Source organism: Pseudorasbora parva, chromosome 8, assembly GCF_024679245.1.
Source record: "Pseudorasbora parva isolate DD20220531a chromosome 8, ASM2467924v1, whole genome shotgun sequence".
Classification (NCBI taxonomy): domain Eukaryota; kingdom Metazoa; phylum Chordata; class Actinopteri; order Cypriniformes; family Gobionidae; genus Pseudorasbora; species Pseudorasbora parva.
In genome coordinates, this window is record NC_090179.1 from 44,371,309 (window position 1) to 44,387,339 (window position 16,031).

At 38.0% G+C, this 16,031-nt stretch overlaps 1 protein-coding gene and 1 pseudogene across 3 annotated transcripts in view; one reads left to right on the forward strand and one right to left on the reverse strand.

Moving 5' to 3' along the window:
• The window catches only part of clcn2c (chloride channel 2c), a 143,748-nt gene that overhangs the window by 21,067 nt on the left and 106,650 nt on the right, over positions 1 to 16,031 (forward strand). The window lies entirely within an intron of this gene.
• LOC137085563 (5S ribosomal RNA) lies at positions 11,790 to 11,906 on the reverse strand (annotated as a pseudogene).

A 16,031-nucleotide genomic window follows, 5' to 3' on the forward strand; every position in this document is an offset into this window, starting at 1 on the left:
AAGTTCAGCTCATGAAACATGGGGCAACAACAAAAGTGTTGAATACAATTTTGTTCAGTGTGTAATATAATATTTACATATATACAAATATTTTCGTGGTTAGTAAGATTTTTTTGAAAGAAGTTACTTAAGCTATTATTAAATATAACAATTTAAAATAACTGTCTTGTATGTGAATATATATATATATAGCAATTTTTCTTGTGATGAACATTTGCGATTTTGTATTTATAAAAGCACAAATTTAACGATATACAAGATGTACAAACATACAAGTTATATACAAAATTACTATACAGCACATACACAATTTGGGGGTCAATCAGATTTTACTTTTTGAAGTCACTTCAAATATGATTACAATGTAAATGAGTTATTTTAAATATTTAGTAACAACGTAGGCCTTTACTGTCACTTTTGATCAATGTAATGTATCCTGAATAATCTATTAATTTCTTTAAAGAAATATATTGCAATGACCCCAAAAAATATATATTAATTGTCCAAAATATTAAGTGACACATCATCAGTTTGCTTAAAATAATGTTGATCAACCCTTTCAAAAGGTCTCATTTTTTAACATTAGCTAATGAATTATCTAACATAAGTTACAGCATTGATTGTCATGTTGGTGCATTCACTAATGTTATCTTTTGATTTTAGAAATGTTAGTAAATGTTGAAATTAACATTAATATTCCTAATGTATGCAAATTTATCTGAGACCGTATTGTGTCCTTTTAATATTTTGCCTATATACTGTGAGTTCTGAAAGCCCTGTGTGTTGTGTTGTGTTATGACTGTAGTTTGTCCGCTCTGACTGGTGTGTGTTTGGAGGAAACGTCTCGTTGTGTTGATTGTAAATGTGTGTTGAGTTGTTACATGTAACTACAGATTTTCCACAACAGAAAGCGTGTCTTTGTTTGCTGAAAACAGAAGAAAAACAGCACTGATCCTGAACCCGCTCCAGATCAACTCAAGGCTTTATGCTTTTCTGATGTGTATCAGAACTTATGTCTTATTAGTGGGAGAATGTATTTTATACACTCACCTAAAGGATTATTAGGAACACCTGTTCAATTTCTCATTAATGCAGTTATCTAATCGACCAATCACAGGGCAGTTGCTTCAGTGCATTTAGGGGTGTGCTCCTGGTCAAGACAATCTCCTGAACTCCAAACTGAATGTCAGAATGGGAAAGAAAGGGGATTTAAGCAGTTTTGAGCGTGGCATGGTTGTTGGTGCCAGACGGGCCGGTCTGAGTATTTCACAATCTGCTCAGTTACTGGGATTTTCACACACAACCATTTCTAGAGTTTACAGAGAATGGTGTGAAAAGGGAAAAACATCCGGTATGCGGCAGTCCTGTGGGAGAAAATGCCTTGTTGATGCTCGAGGTCAGAGGAGAATGGGCCGACTGATTCAAGCTGATAGAAGAGCAACTTTGACTGAAATAACCACTCGTTACAACCGAGGTATGCAGCAAAGCATTTGTGAAGCCACAACACACACAACCTTGAGGCGGATGGGCTACAACAGCAGAAGACCCCACCGGGTACCACTCATCTCCACTACAAATAGGAAAAAGAGGCGACAATTTGCACAAGCTCACCAAAACTGGACAGTTTGCCTGGTCTGATGAGTCTCGATTTCTGTTGAGACATTTAGATGGTAGAGTCAGAATTTGGCGTAAACAGAATGAGAACATGGATCCATCATGCCTTGTTCCCACTGTGCAGGCTGGTGGTGGTGGTGTAATGGTGTGGGGGATGTTTTCTTGGCACACTTTAGGCCCCTTAGTGCCAATTGGGCATCGTTTAAATGCCACGGCCTACCTGAGCATTGTTTCTGACCATGTCCATCCCTTTATGACCACCATGTACCCATCCTCTGATGGCTACTTCCAGCAGGATAATGCACCATGTCACAAAGCTCCAATCATTTCAAACTGGTTTCTTGAACATGACAATGAGTTGACTGAACTAAAATGGCCGCCACAGTCACCAGATCTCAACCCAATAGAGCATCTTTGGGATGTGGTGGAACGGGAGCTTCGTGTCCTGGATGTGCATCCCACAAATCTCCATCAACTGCAAGATGCTCTCCTATCAATATGGGCCAACATTTCTAAAGAAGGCTTTCAGCACCTTGTTGAATCAATGCCACGTAGAATTAAGGCAGTTCTGAAGGCGAAGGGGGTCAAACACAGTATTAGTGTGTGTTCCTAATAATCCTTTAGGTGAGGACATGTAGTTAATGTACATGTACATTTATATTTATGCATTTGGCAGACGCTTTTATCCAAAGCGACTTTGCATTCAAGGCACACATTTTACATTTGGTCAATTCTGAAAAATGTAGCGGCTATTTAAAATATTTTTAACTATTTAGTTTACAATTTCCTTGTTACACACTATACATTAAGCATAATTACATGCAACTAATAACGACACCTCCAAATAGTGACTACTCTCAGGCAATATATTTGATATTTTTGTAATTATAAAACTATAAGGGTGTTAATTAGGGCGACACTATGAATACAACTAGTACTTACCTAATTTATTTATTTTATTGCTTAAGAGAACATTTCATGCATGTTCATTGATATTATATTTTAATATGCATGTTTTATAATAAACTTGAAAAAGTAAATCAATCATAAATACAACTAATGAAAGAAAATATAGTATGTTAGTTATAATACATAAAACAGTCAAAATATATTCAGCTATTTTTTTATATTTAGTCAATTCCTTGTATGTTCATTGCTAATTATTATTTTAATAATTTTTGTTTTATGTTAAACTTGAAAAGATAAATCAATCATAAATACAACTAATAAAAGAAAATATCAGTTATAATTTATATAACATTCAAAATGTATTTAGCAAAATAATGTATTTTATTGAAATATACACTCTAAAAAATGTTGGGTTGTTTTAACCCAATGTTGGGTCAAATATGGACTAACCCAGCAATTGGGTTATTTTTAACCCAGCAAATGGGTTGTTTTAATCCTGTGGTTGGGTTAAATATTTGCTTAAAACAACCCAATTTCTGGGTTAAAACAACCCAACTGCTGGGTTAGTCCATATTTGACCCAACATTGGGTTGTTTTTTACTCAGAATTTTTTAGAGTGTATACATGACATTCCATCCATGTTCATTGATATTAAAATTAATATGCATGTGTTATATTAAAACTTGAAAAGGCAAATTAACCCAAATAAAAGAAAATAGTTATAATTTATATTACATTCAAAATGTATGTAGGATTTTATTGCTACAAAAAAACATGTTCATTGCGAATAATATTTTAATCGTTTTAGTATGCACGTTTAATATTAAATGTGAAAAAGTAAATCAATCATAAATACAAAAAATAAAAGAAAATATAATCTGTTAGTTATAATCTGTATAAAATATGTATTCAGCATTTTTTAAATATATTTAGCTAATTCCATGCATGTTCATTTCTAATTATCTTAATCTGCACATTTTATATTACACTTAAAAAGCTAAATTAATCTTAGATACAACTAATAAAACAATGTTATTTGTCATTTTTATAACAATCAAAATGTATTTAGTTACAGAAAAGAGAACATTACATGCATGTTCATTGATATTATTAATATGCATGTTTTATGTTAAACTTGAAAAGATAAATCAATCATAAATACAACTAATAAAGCAACATATTTGTTATAGTTTATGTAACATTCAAAATATATATTAGTATTTAGCTAAATTATTTATTTTATTGCAATAAATACATGACATTCCATGCATGTTCATTAATATTTTAATATGGATGTTTTATATTAAACTTGAAAAGATAACTCAATCCTAAATACAACTAACAAAACCAAATCTATGTTAGTTTAACAGTCAAAATATATTTAGTTAATTTTGCTGCTACAGGAAGGAGAACATCCCATGCACGTTCATTGATATTAATATGCACGTTTTATCAGTCAGTCGTGTTTTTATTGCTTGTCGTTTGTAAAGCTTTATTGTGTTGAGATCTGTATACTTGCTCTCCGACTCACAGGTGTGTGTGTGTGTGTGTGTGTGTGTGTGTGTGGGCATGTTTTTGTGACATATGAGGACACAAATGTGTATAATGCCATGGGTATGACACAGGTATTACAGGAGAGGGTGAAATATGAGGACATTACCCATGTCCCCACTTTACAAAAGGCTTATAAATCACACAGGAGGAGTTTATTTAGAAAGTAAAAATGCAGAATGTTTCCTGTGATGGGTAGGTTTAGGGGCAGTGTGTGTGTGTGTGTGTGTGTGTGTGTGTGAGATGGGTAGGTTAAGGGGCAGGGACATTGTAATGGGGATAAAAAATACTGTTTACAGTATAAAAACCATTATGTCTATGAAATGTCCCCATATGTCACAAAAACAAGTGTGTGTGTGTGTGTGTGTGTGCGCGCTGGCACACACTCTCACCTGTGCATGAAAGTGTTGCGTCACTGAAGGTCCTGAAGTTCTGGGAAGAGCAGGCGTTGGTTCAGTGAAAGTGTTCAAGAGATCAGCGCACATTCACAGGGATAAGAGCGCTTGATAACCTCTGTCTGCATTCTTCCATAATCCGCTGTCACACACACACACACACACACACACACACACACACACACACACACACACACACACACACACACACACACACTTTGCTTGATGTAAGAATTGCAGTCCTACAATAAGACAGGTAGTTGTAGAGGTGTAGAATTATAAAGAATTGATAACATGAAACTTCTCAGAATAGTTTCGCGCGCGCGTGTGTGTGCGCGTGTGTGTGTGCGCGTGTGTGTGTGTGTGTGTGTGTGTGTGTGTGTGTGTACAGATGTTGACAGTCTGACATCTTTCCCTCCTGTCTTGTCTCGTCTGTACAATCTGTTCTGTTTGTTCCAGGCTGCTGATTGGTTCTTTTCATCTCATAGCTCCGCCCACAAGCAAGTTTATTACCTCTCAGGTCATATTTTGTAACATTTTTTTAAATAACAAAAGTATCATTTCTTTTTTATATTAAAATATTATATATGAATTATATTATATTGTAAAATAAGTTTGATTTAAAAAAAATATATATTTGCATTTATGACTTTAAATTATAACTTTGACTTTGACTGGCGTTCATGTTACCATACTTAGCTAAAACTTTTCATTAAAAGTAATCAAACATTGTAAAGTAAAGAAAATATCTTTTTTTACATTTGTCACCATTCTTAATTTTTAGATTAACTTTAAAGTTATTTTAACTTTTGATTTAAAAAAAATATACATACATAAAATTTAGAGCCATTTTAAAAATGAGCAGTTTTTGGCTGCTGTGTGTGTGTGTGTGTGTGTGTGTGTGTGTGTGTGTGTGTCCAGAGCTGATCCAGGAGATTATGTGCGGAGGCTTTAGTGTTAGTGTTGTTGTGTAATTGTGTTGTTTTGTTCTTCTTGTATTGTTTTGGCTTCAGAGCATGTTCTTGTTCCCCAAGCTTTTATTAAGACAAATATGAAACCAAATCCTGAGGTTTATGTGTTCACTTACACACACACACACACACACACACACACACACACACACACACACACACACACACACACACACACACACACACACACACAGCCCCTAAACCTACCCCCCCCCCCCCCCACACACACACACACAGCCCCTAAACCTACCCAACACACACACACACACACACAGACCCTAAACCTACCCATCACAGGAAACATTCTGCATTTTTACTTTCTAAATAAACTCCTCCTGTGTGATTTATAAGCCTTTAGAAAAGTGGGGCCATGGGTAATGTCCTCATATTTCACCCTCTCCTGTAATACCTGTGTCATACCCATGGCATTATACACATCTGAGTCCTCATATGTCACAAAAACACACACACGGGTGAACAGATGCGCCAGTGAATTTCATATTTAAGCAACGAGCTGAAACTAGCAGAACAAACTGCTGTCGAATTGCGGCGGGTGTATGATAGGGCCCTGAATAACGGATGGAAATCTTTACAATTACAACTAGGGGTGTAACGATTCGTTCTAACAACGATTCGATTTGTATCACGATTAGAGGTTGTCGATACGATTCAAGGACGATATTGGTTCATTTAGAACGAGACGATCCGAAACGATTCAGTGACTTTTTAGGCAAAAATTTTAATCAGTGTGGCTGAAATAAATTTGTGCAGGAGAAGTTTCCTAGATTCCTGTTGTTTCTTTTAAGGGAATCAGATATTAATTAATTATGGACATAAACAAACAAGTAAACAATTAATGGCAAATGTGTTCACATTTTATTGGAATAAAGTGCAACCAACAGTTTAGGTTGAATTAACAGGAAGTTCACCTTTTCTGCTCTCATTTTCAATAAAAGTACAGTAAGTGCAACCAGCATACTGCTACTGCTACTTCTGCTTGTTTTTCAACATAAAAATATTACAATATTAATATCAAAAATTAAGTGCAACTAACATCTCTTCAGGTTTAATTAACAGTAGGTTTACCTGTTACGTTTGCTGTTGTTTTTCAACATAAAAATAATACAAATATAATATTAATATCCAAAATAAAGTGCAACCAACATCTCTTCAGGTTGAATGAGCAGAGGCTGAACCTGCTACAACTGCAAACAGCGAGCGACTTCTTTAGAACTTCTCCATCTTTACTATAGCCAAAGTGTTTTCTCACACTGGACCGCAGTGATCATTTCTCGCTCGTTGGCTTCTCCTCTGACATCCGCCATGTTAGGTTTTGTTCTCTCTGCGCTGCTGCTGGCACGTGGCTGACGTCACATATGAGGCAGACTGAGTAACGTTTAACGCCTTTATCATTAAAGGTGCTAAGAAAAAAACATCCATATAAAGTCTGACATGCTTAAATCAACTGCGTTATTTCCTATTATCGATCGATTATCTTTTAAAACGATATTAGATCTATATATGTCGTCCGGAAGGCCAACTTACAGAGCACAGATCGATGAAGTTGGATCATAGGAATATAAATCGAGACAACCCTAATTACAACCCATTCCTCCAAAATGACATTTAAATCATTAGAATAAACGGGTTGAGTGCATTTGTAGTGTGTTGAAACTGGAGGTGAGGGTAAGGGGCGGGACATTTCCCAAACACCAATCAAAGCACACCGCTCCAGCCGACCAATCAGAACACAGTGTGCTTTTCAGAAGGCGGGGCTTCATAGAGACAGGAACTAAACAGAGCGTTACTGACAGACTGGGAAGAGAGGAGCCGCAACAATGGAGAATATGAGGAAAATAATCAACATTCAAGCAGGAAAACCTGCTCTAGTAGAGACAAACTAAACCAAGCGTATAGCTGCCCAGTAAGATGAGATTTATCTTAATCAGATATCATGTTTCTCAGTGTTAATCATTGAGCGATTTTTCCCTGTTTGTCTGTCTCTCTCTCTCTCTCTCTCTCTCTCACTCACTCACACACACACACACACACACACACACACACACACACACACACACACACTCACACACAGTTACACACACAGTCACTCACTCACTCACTCACTCACTCACTCACTCACTCACTCACTCACTCACTCACTCACTCACACACACACACACACACACACACACACACACACACACACACACACACACACACACACACACACACACACACACACACACACACACACAGTGTTGTAGTATTGTGACAGCTGTAATACTCACCCTGGACATGATGTACTGTGCCATTCACCACAGGACAACACACACACACACACTTTAGGACAGACTGTGTGTGTGTGGTGGCACTGAATGGTGTCACAGTAATGCATCTAAACACGTGCAGAAGGAACAGCTCACTTTGTGTTCGGTCGCCCACAGAGATGGACCACAACCTCTCTCTCTCTCACACACACATACACACACACACACGCTTTATGGATGGATGGATGGATGCAGCTGTTGCTTTCACACTGTTAGCATAATTGTGAGAGTCAAAGTTCATCTCTCTCTCCATCAGCACTGACTTGAGACTCGTTCACATCATCCGTTTGTTTGCTCTGCAGGTTTGGTAATGGGATGACGCTCTACACTGGGCGCCCCCTGTGGCAGTGTGAGGCATTACACCACAGAGAAATCTTTTTTTTATGTCTCTGTATTTTAGGAGGCCGTTCCGATACGTCTTTCTGCTGTTGTTCTTCCTGTCGTTCGTCTCTCTCTCTCTCTCTCTTTCTCTCTCTCTCTCTCGCTTTGTTCGTGTCTCCCACTCACCGAAAAATTGAAATTCTTCTCACACTGCAGGATGAATAAACCTACTGTTACACAGCCAAACATCTCTCTCTCTCTCGCCCTCTCTCTGCCTTTCTGCCGCTCTACATGTGTCCATCTGTATTTGTTTCTCTTGTATATCTCGTTCTTATTCGTCTTTTCTTCCTCTCCCTGGTTTTTATGTACACTTTCATCCCCGAGCCAGTTCAGCTGTGTGCGTTTGTCAATACTAAATGTGCCGCTCGATGGAATGTGTCTGAATGTCCCGGGATGTGTTTAGTAATAAACTGTCCACACACACTCACACGGTCGGTGACCCGTTGAGGAGGTGTGTCGGGTGAAGCTGACTTCAGACCGTTTATGATGGATTGAGGTTGAACTCGTTGACTTATTAAGGGCAGAATTTGACTCTTCTGTCTCAGAATTTGACACACTCACTCTTTTTAAAGGACTTGGCACTTATTGTCATGGTTGTTTTCAATACAGTACTGCCATTCATTTGACTCTACTGAAGAAATAACAACCATAAACAACCAAAAAAAGGAATAAACAAAACACTGAACGTTTAAATGACTCGCCGATAAAGACTTCTTGATTCTTTACTGGATGAATCAATGTTTTTGAACAAATTTCTTGAATGATTCAATGACTCACTCATAAAGACTTCATTTGTTTCATTACTGGATGAATCAGTGTTTTTGAACAAATCTCTTGAGTGAATGATTCAATGACTCACTCATAAAGACTTGTTTCTTTGGATGAATTACTGGGTGCTTCTCAATTCTTATTTGTGCATCCTCGTTTCCTTTCCTAGCTTCCTTTCCTCGCTCCTTGGCTCCCCCCTTCAGGACGCGAGGGAAAGGCGCGAGGAAAAGACGCGAGGATGGAGGAATTGAATCAAGTGAATTGATATATTCTCGCTCCCTTTAACGTCACTTCAAAGCGGCGTCAATTAATGATGACACCGCTGGATTTAGTCGGGATTCTTGAACATTAGAGATAACTATTTATATTGGAAGCTTCAGCCTCCAGAAAATACCACATCTGTCCATATTTTAATCAATATTACCAGTTATTATTAACAACGAATTCCAGTTATTAACTGCTTTTCGTTGTATAATATTAGTTTCTATTTGTTTCTTTCATTTTCTTGTGCTTTGATATAATTCTGCAATTGTCAGGTGTTGTTATTTGGCAAACATTTGTGTCTTGTACATGTAAACATAATAATAATGATGATTAATAAGCTGTGGCACGATGTGAAGGGGGAGGAGAATTAATGCTTGCGTCACGTTTAGTCGATAAAACACTTCCGCAAAGGATACTCCTGTGTATCCTCACTCATGACTCCTCAAGAAGCTCCTCACTCAAATTGTTTCCATCCTCACCTCCTCGCGGTGCAATTAGGCAAGGCAAGGCAAGTTTATTTATATAGCACATTTCATACACAATGGCAATTCTAAGTGCTTTACATAGAAAGGAATTAAAATAGGGATAAAAAATGCACAAAAAAAAGAATACAATGTAAAGAGAATTAAAAAGAATAAAATGATGATAACCAAAGAAAAGAGCAAAGGTAAACTAAAACGGTTATAAAAAGATTTTAAAAATGATGCATAGAAAAGGTGCGATCAGTCGGACATACAGTGCTCAGAGCTCATTCAGTAAATGCTCAGCTGAACAGATGTGTTTTGAGTCTGGATTTGAATGTGGCGACTGTTGGAGCACATCTGATCTGTTCAGGAAGCCGATTCCAACTGCGGCTGGCATAATAGCTAAAGGCAGACTCTCCTTGCTTTGAGTGAACTCTTGGTATTTCTAACTGACTTGATCCTGCTGATCTGAGTGATCTGTTGGGTTTGTATTTAATCAGCATATCTGCGATGGATTGAGGTCCTAGCTCATTGAGAGATTTATAAACAAGTAATCGTACTTTAAAATCGATCCTAGATGTAACTGGAAGCCAGTGTAAAGACCTGAGGACTGGTGTGATATGGTCATATTTTCTGGTTCTGCTCAGAATCAGTATCGAATGCAGCACTGAGGTCGAGTAGAACCAGAATTGATGTTTTGCCTGTATCAGTGTTTAAGCGAATATCATTTATAATCTTTATGAGCGCTGTCTCTGTGCTGTGATGTGGACGGAAACCAGATTGAAAATTGTCAAAGAATCCGTTTGAGTTTAAGAATTTGTTCAACTGATTGAAAACAACTTTTTCAATGATTTTGCCTATGAAGGGGAGATTTGAGATTGGTCTGTAGTTGCTCAGTATGGAGTTATCCAGATTTCTCTTTTTCAGAAGAGGCTTAACTATTGCAGTTTTAAGGGCGGTTGGAAAAGTCCCATAGAGAAGTGAGGAGTTCACCACTTCTAGGAGATCTGCTTCCAAACAGTTAAACACACTTTTGAAAAAAGAAGTGGGGAGTGCGTCAAGGGTGCAGGTTGATGTTTTAAGATGCTGTACTGTGTCTTCTAAAATTTTACCGTCAATTGTTTCGAAATCAGTAATCTTCTGAGGTTTTGGTCTGATCTGACTGACCCCAGAGCAACTAGAGGATGTGCTGATTGCCTTTGATATTTTTGATTTTCTCTGACAAGGAAGCAAACTCACTGCATTTGCTGTCTGAGAGCATTTCACTGGGAGTCTGACTCAGGGGGTTTGTTAGTCTCTCGGCAGTAGCAAAAAGAGTGCGCGTGTTGTTTATGTTTCTGTTTATAATATTTGAGAAGAAGGTCTGTCTAGCTTTGCCTAGTTCAACATTGAAAGCATGAAGGGTGTCTTTATAGATGTTATAATGGACTACAAGTTTTGTCTTCCGCCACATGCGTTCAGATTTTCTGCATTGTCTTTTCATTATTTGAACTGCTGTTGAGTTTCTCCACGGTGCCTTTTGTTTGCCACTCTCTTTCCTGACTTTCAGAGGGGCAATATCATCAATTACACTCTTAACTTTTGAGTTAAAGGAGTCAAGGAGAAAATCAACACAGTCTACAGATATGCTTGGTGTTAGAGATAAAGCCTTCATAAACAGCACATTAGTGTTCTCATTTAATAATAATAATAATAATAATAATTCATTACATTTATATAGCGCTTTTCTAGGCACTCAAAGCGCTTTACATAGAAGGGGGAATCTCCTCAACCACCACCAATGTGCAGCATCCACTTGGATGATGCGACGGCAGCCATATTGCGCCAGAACGCTCACCACACACCAGCTGATTGGTGGAGAGGAGACAGAGTGATGAAGCCAATCAGGATAGGGGGAAGATTAGGAGGCCATGATGGACAGAGGCCAGTGGGCAAATTTGGCCAGGATGCCGGGCTTACACCCCTACTCTTTATCGAAGAACATCCTGGGATTTTTAACGACCACAGAGAGTCAGGACCTCGGTTTAACGTCTCATCCGAAGGACGGTGCTCTTTGACAGTACAGTGTCCCCATCACTATACTGGGGCGTTAGGACCCACACAGACCACAGGGTGAGCACCCCCTGCTGGCCTCACTAACACCTCTACCAGCAGCTACCTGGTTTTCCCAGTTGGTCTCCCATCCAGGTACTGACCAGGCTCGGCCCTGCTTAGCTTCAGTGGGAAACCAGTCTTGGGCTACAGGGTGATATGGCTGCTGATTTAAGCATCTCTTTTTGACAGAGACAGATCTAGCTTCAATGGCAGGAGAGATTGATATATCAAAGAAAATACAGAAATGATCAGAGAGTGCCTCATCCTTAATAACAATTGATGAAATGTTTAGACCCTTACTGATAAGTAAATCTACGGTGTGTCCACGATTGTGTGTGGGTCCATTTACATGCTGTGTCAAATCAAGTGTTAAGAACAGTCATGAGCTCTTTTGTTGTACTGGATTCAATATTGTCTATGTGAATGTTAAAATCCCCAGCAATAGCAAAACAGTCAAACTCGGAGGAAATTATTGATAACAGTTCTGTAAAGTCCTCAATAAAGGCTGGAGAGTACTTTGGAGGCCTGTAAATAATGATAAGCAGGATGCGTGGAGCACCTTTTAACACAATATCCAGATATTCTAGAGACAAATATTCACCAAATGACACTTGCTTACATTGATAGAAATCTTTAAAAAGAGCAGCAACACCACCTCTCCTAACTGCTCTGCAAACACTCATAAAAGTAAAGTTAGGAGGGGCTGCTTCATTGAGGACTGTTGCACTACAGTTTTGTTCTTAAGTGAACAGATGTTTAAAAGTGCTAACTTAACAGTATAAATTTTTTCACCCACATTAGTCTCAGTTTGACAAGTGACAGGCAGCAGATTATATTGGTTTGTTAAACGGCCTGACAAGGCCTTAGACTTTCTTTCACGTAACAGAACAGAGATAGAGAAAGAGGCAGGCACACTGGGGTCCCACTTGTTTTGTAAACATTTGATAAAGTTACTGTTATCATAGCGGGGACCCAAAACACATCACTGAGAATCAGTTGTTTTTGGTTCACCTACAACAGATGGAGGAGGGTGTTTAGAGAATTAGAGAATTGAGATCTCCTACAAGATGGCTGAGCTCCATCGGTTTCCGGGTCATAGGATGGAGGACGGAGGAGCGAGGAAACGAGGAGAGATATTGAGAAGCACCCACTGTCTTTGAACAAATCTCTTGAGTGAATGATTCAATGACTCACTCATAAAGACTTCACTCATTTCAATACTGGATGAATCAGTGTTTTTGAACAAATCTCTTGAGTGAATGATTCAATGACTCACTCATAAAGACTTCACTCATTTCAATACTGGATGAATCAGTGTTTTTGAACAAATCTCTTGAGTGAATGATTCAATGACTCACTCATAAAGACTTCACTTGTTTTACTACTAGATGATTCATGCTGCGTCCCAATTCGCCTACTTATACTACGTCCTAAAAGTATGTACTCTTTTTGTGAAGAAAAGGTATATATACTTTTGAGTGTGTAGCAGAAAAGTATGCAAGCTTCGGGACATACTACTTCACCATCTTTAACGGACTCTGTCGTTTAGTTACAAGCATCCCGTCACCGTTTATCTGCCCTGTCAATCATCGTCAGATTCATCACAGTTCAAATCCTCCACATTCAGATTAATCTCCTACCGTATCGGAGAGAAATGTAGCCACTCGTTGATCTGCCATTTGTGGGTCTTTAATGCAGAGACTCTCCTCATGTATTTACAGTTTAAATATAATGATGCATTTAAAAGTTAATGGCCAAACATGTCATTTCAAAAGTTCTCAATGCTGCTGCAGGTGAAATATAATGTGACAACACTGAATAAATATATTTTTGTCGGGTTAAATACTGATAATTGGTCACTCAAACCCCCTTTATCTAAACTTCTCTACTTAACCGTCGAACTCGCACATCCGTCATGTTTGTAGTTTTTTAACGCTTTTTATCCGCGTTTGTAGTTCTAAACGAATCCTCGTCCAACTCGCAATGGGTTGTGGGCAATATTAGCCGTTAGAGTGCCCATCGATCCGTACTACGAATTCTGACCGGAAATAGTAAACCATCCGGGAATCTTTGGAATACTCTTTTCAACATACTACGATTTGGGACATACTAATTCTATTTTCGAATACTATTTAGGATGGATAGTATGCGAATTGGGACGCAGGGTCAGTGTTTCTGAAAAAATCTTGAGTGAATGATTCAATGACTCACTCGTAAAGACTTCACTTGTTTCATTACTGGATGAATCAGTATCTTTGAACGAATCTCTTGAGTGAATAAATAATTCAATGACTCACTCATAAAGACTTCACTTGTTTCATTACTGGATGAATCAGTGTCTTTGAACAAATCTCTTGAATGAATGATTCAATGACTCCCTAATAAAGACTTCACTTCTTTCATTACTGGATGAATCAGTGTCTTTGAATCATTCATTCAAGAGATTTGTTCAAAGACACTGATTCATCCAGTAATGAAACAAGTGAAGTCTTTATGCGTGTGTCATTGAATCATTCATTCAAGAGATTTGTTCAATGACACACGCATAAAGACTTCACTTGTTTCCTTACTGGATGAATCAGTGTCTTTGAATCATTTATTCACTCAAGAGATTTGTTCAATGACTCACTCATAAAGACTTCACTTGTTTCATTACTGGATTAATCAGTGTCTTTGAACAAATCTCTTGAATGAATGATTCAATGACTCACTCATAAAGACTTCACTTGTTTCATTACTGGATGAATCAGTGTCTTTGAACAAATCTCTTGAATGAATGATTCAATGACTCACTCATAAAGACTTCACTTGTTTCATTACTGGATGAATCCGTGTCTTTGAACAAATCTCTTGAATGAATGATTCAATGACTCACTCATAAAGACTGCACTTGCCTTACACAAACAATAGCTTTTTTTAATGTCGTATTATGAAGCAGACGTGCTTGTATATGCTCACACTTTTAAACATTGACATTGTTTGCACACGCCCGCACCGGAAAAAAACTGTCCAATCTGTGGCTCTCGGCAAAACACATTTGTGCCTGCCCACTTGACACTCGCAATTATACGAGTTTAAATGTTGACATGCAGATAAAAGCTTGCACACGCCTGTTTTCAACGATTCATTAGTCATGCAATGCAAAAACAAATCCGCATGCAAGCACTTGTACAGCTGCAAATGCACACTCTGGATTATATTATAACACGTGCATGTCGAGAATGGTAGCACAATGTTATTGGAGGTTTCAATTTCTAAAAACAATGCTAAATTATTTATGACACATGTATTTATTATTTAACAATATACAATGCAATTGAATGGAATAAACAAAATATTCAGTCAGAAGTCTCTCGCTCTCTCTCTCTCTCTCTCTCTCTCTCTCTCTCTCGCTCTCTCTCTGTCTCTCTCTCTCTCTCTCCCTCTCTCTCTCTCTCTCTCTCTCTCTCTCTCTCTCTGATCTCTAACACTGCGAGTGTTTTCTGAAGTTGCTACTTTAGATGTTGTTCTTGTGTTTTGGTTGAAAACATCGCTCCTCGGGGTCGGTCGGGTTGGGGTCACGAGACTCGTCCGTCCGGCTGTAATTAGCGTAGTTTCAGACGCATAGCTGCACGCAAACACACACCATAATCACAGCGTTTGACTTCTGCGGGGCTTTGTTGCTGCTGCGTGTTCGCCTGGCTTTATTGTGTCTGTTTTTAGGTCCGTGCCTTTATAAACTCATGCTTTTGAAGATTTTTGTGTCGATCTTGATGTGGGTCATGTGACCCTGTGTGTGTTAAACTCTCTCAACTTTCTCTGGAATAAGCAGTCTAGATTGTAAAATAATTGTAAATCATTATAATTATAAATCATACAGGAGGAGTTTTTGTTTTGTTGAGAAAGTAAAAATGCAGATAGAGAGAGTGTGTGGTGTGTGTGCGTGTGTCACATCAAGGACAGACATGAGTCCGGAGTCTCCTGTTTCCCCATCAGTGTGTGTGTGTGTGTCTATGAGGGAGATGTAACGCATTAGAAACTTCTAGGAATGTGTTTGATACATTTTCAGGATTATTTGATGTATACTGTATACATTTAAAAATACACAGAGTTTCCACATAAATATGAACACTGATAATAATCATAAATGTGTGTTGATCTTCAGATCCTCATATGAGAGTGATTACTGAAGGATCATGAAGACTGGAGTAATGATGATAAATTCAGCTTTGATCACAGGAATAAATCACACTTTACTATATATTCACAGAGAGAACTGATATTTTACCCTGGAATAATATTTCACTAATTTTA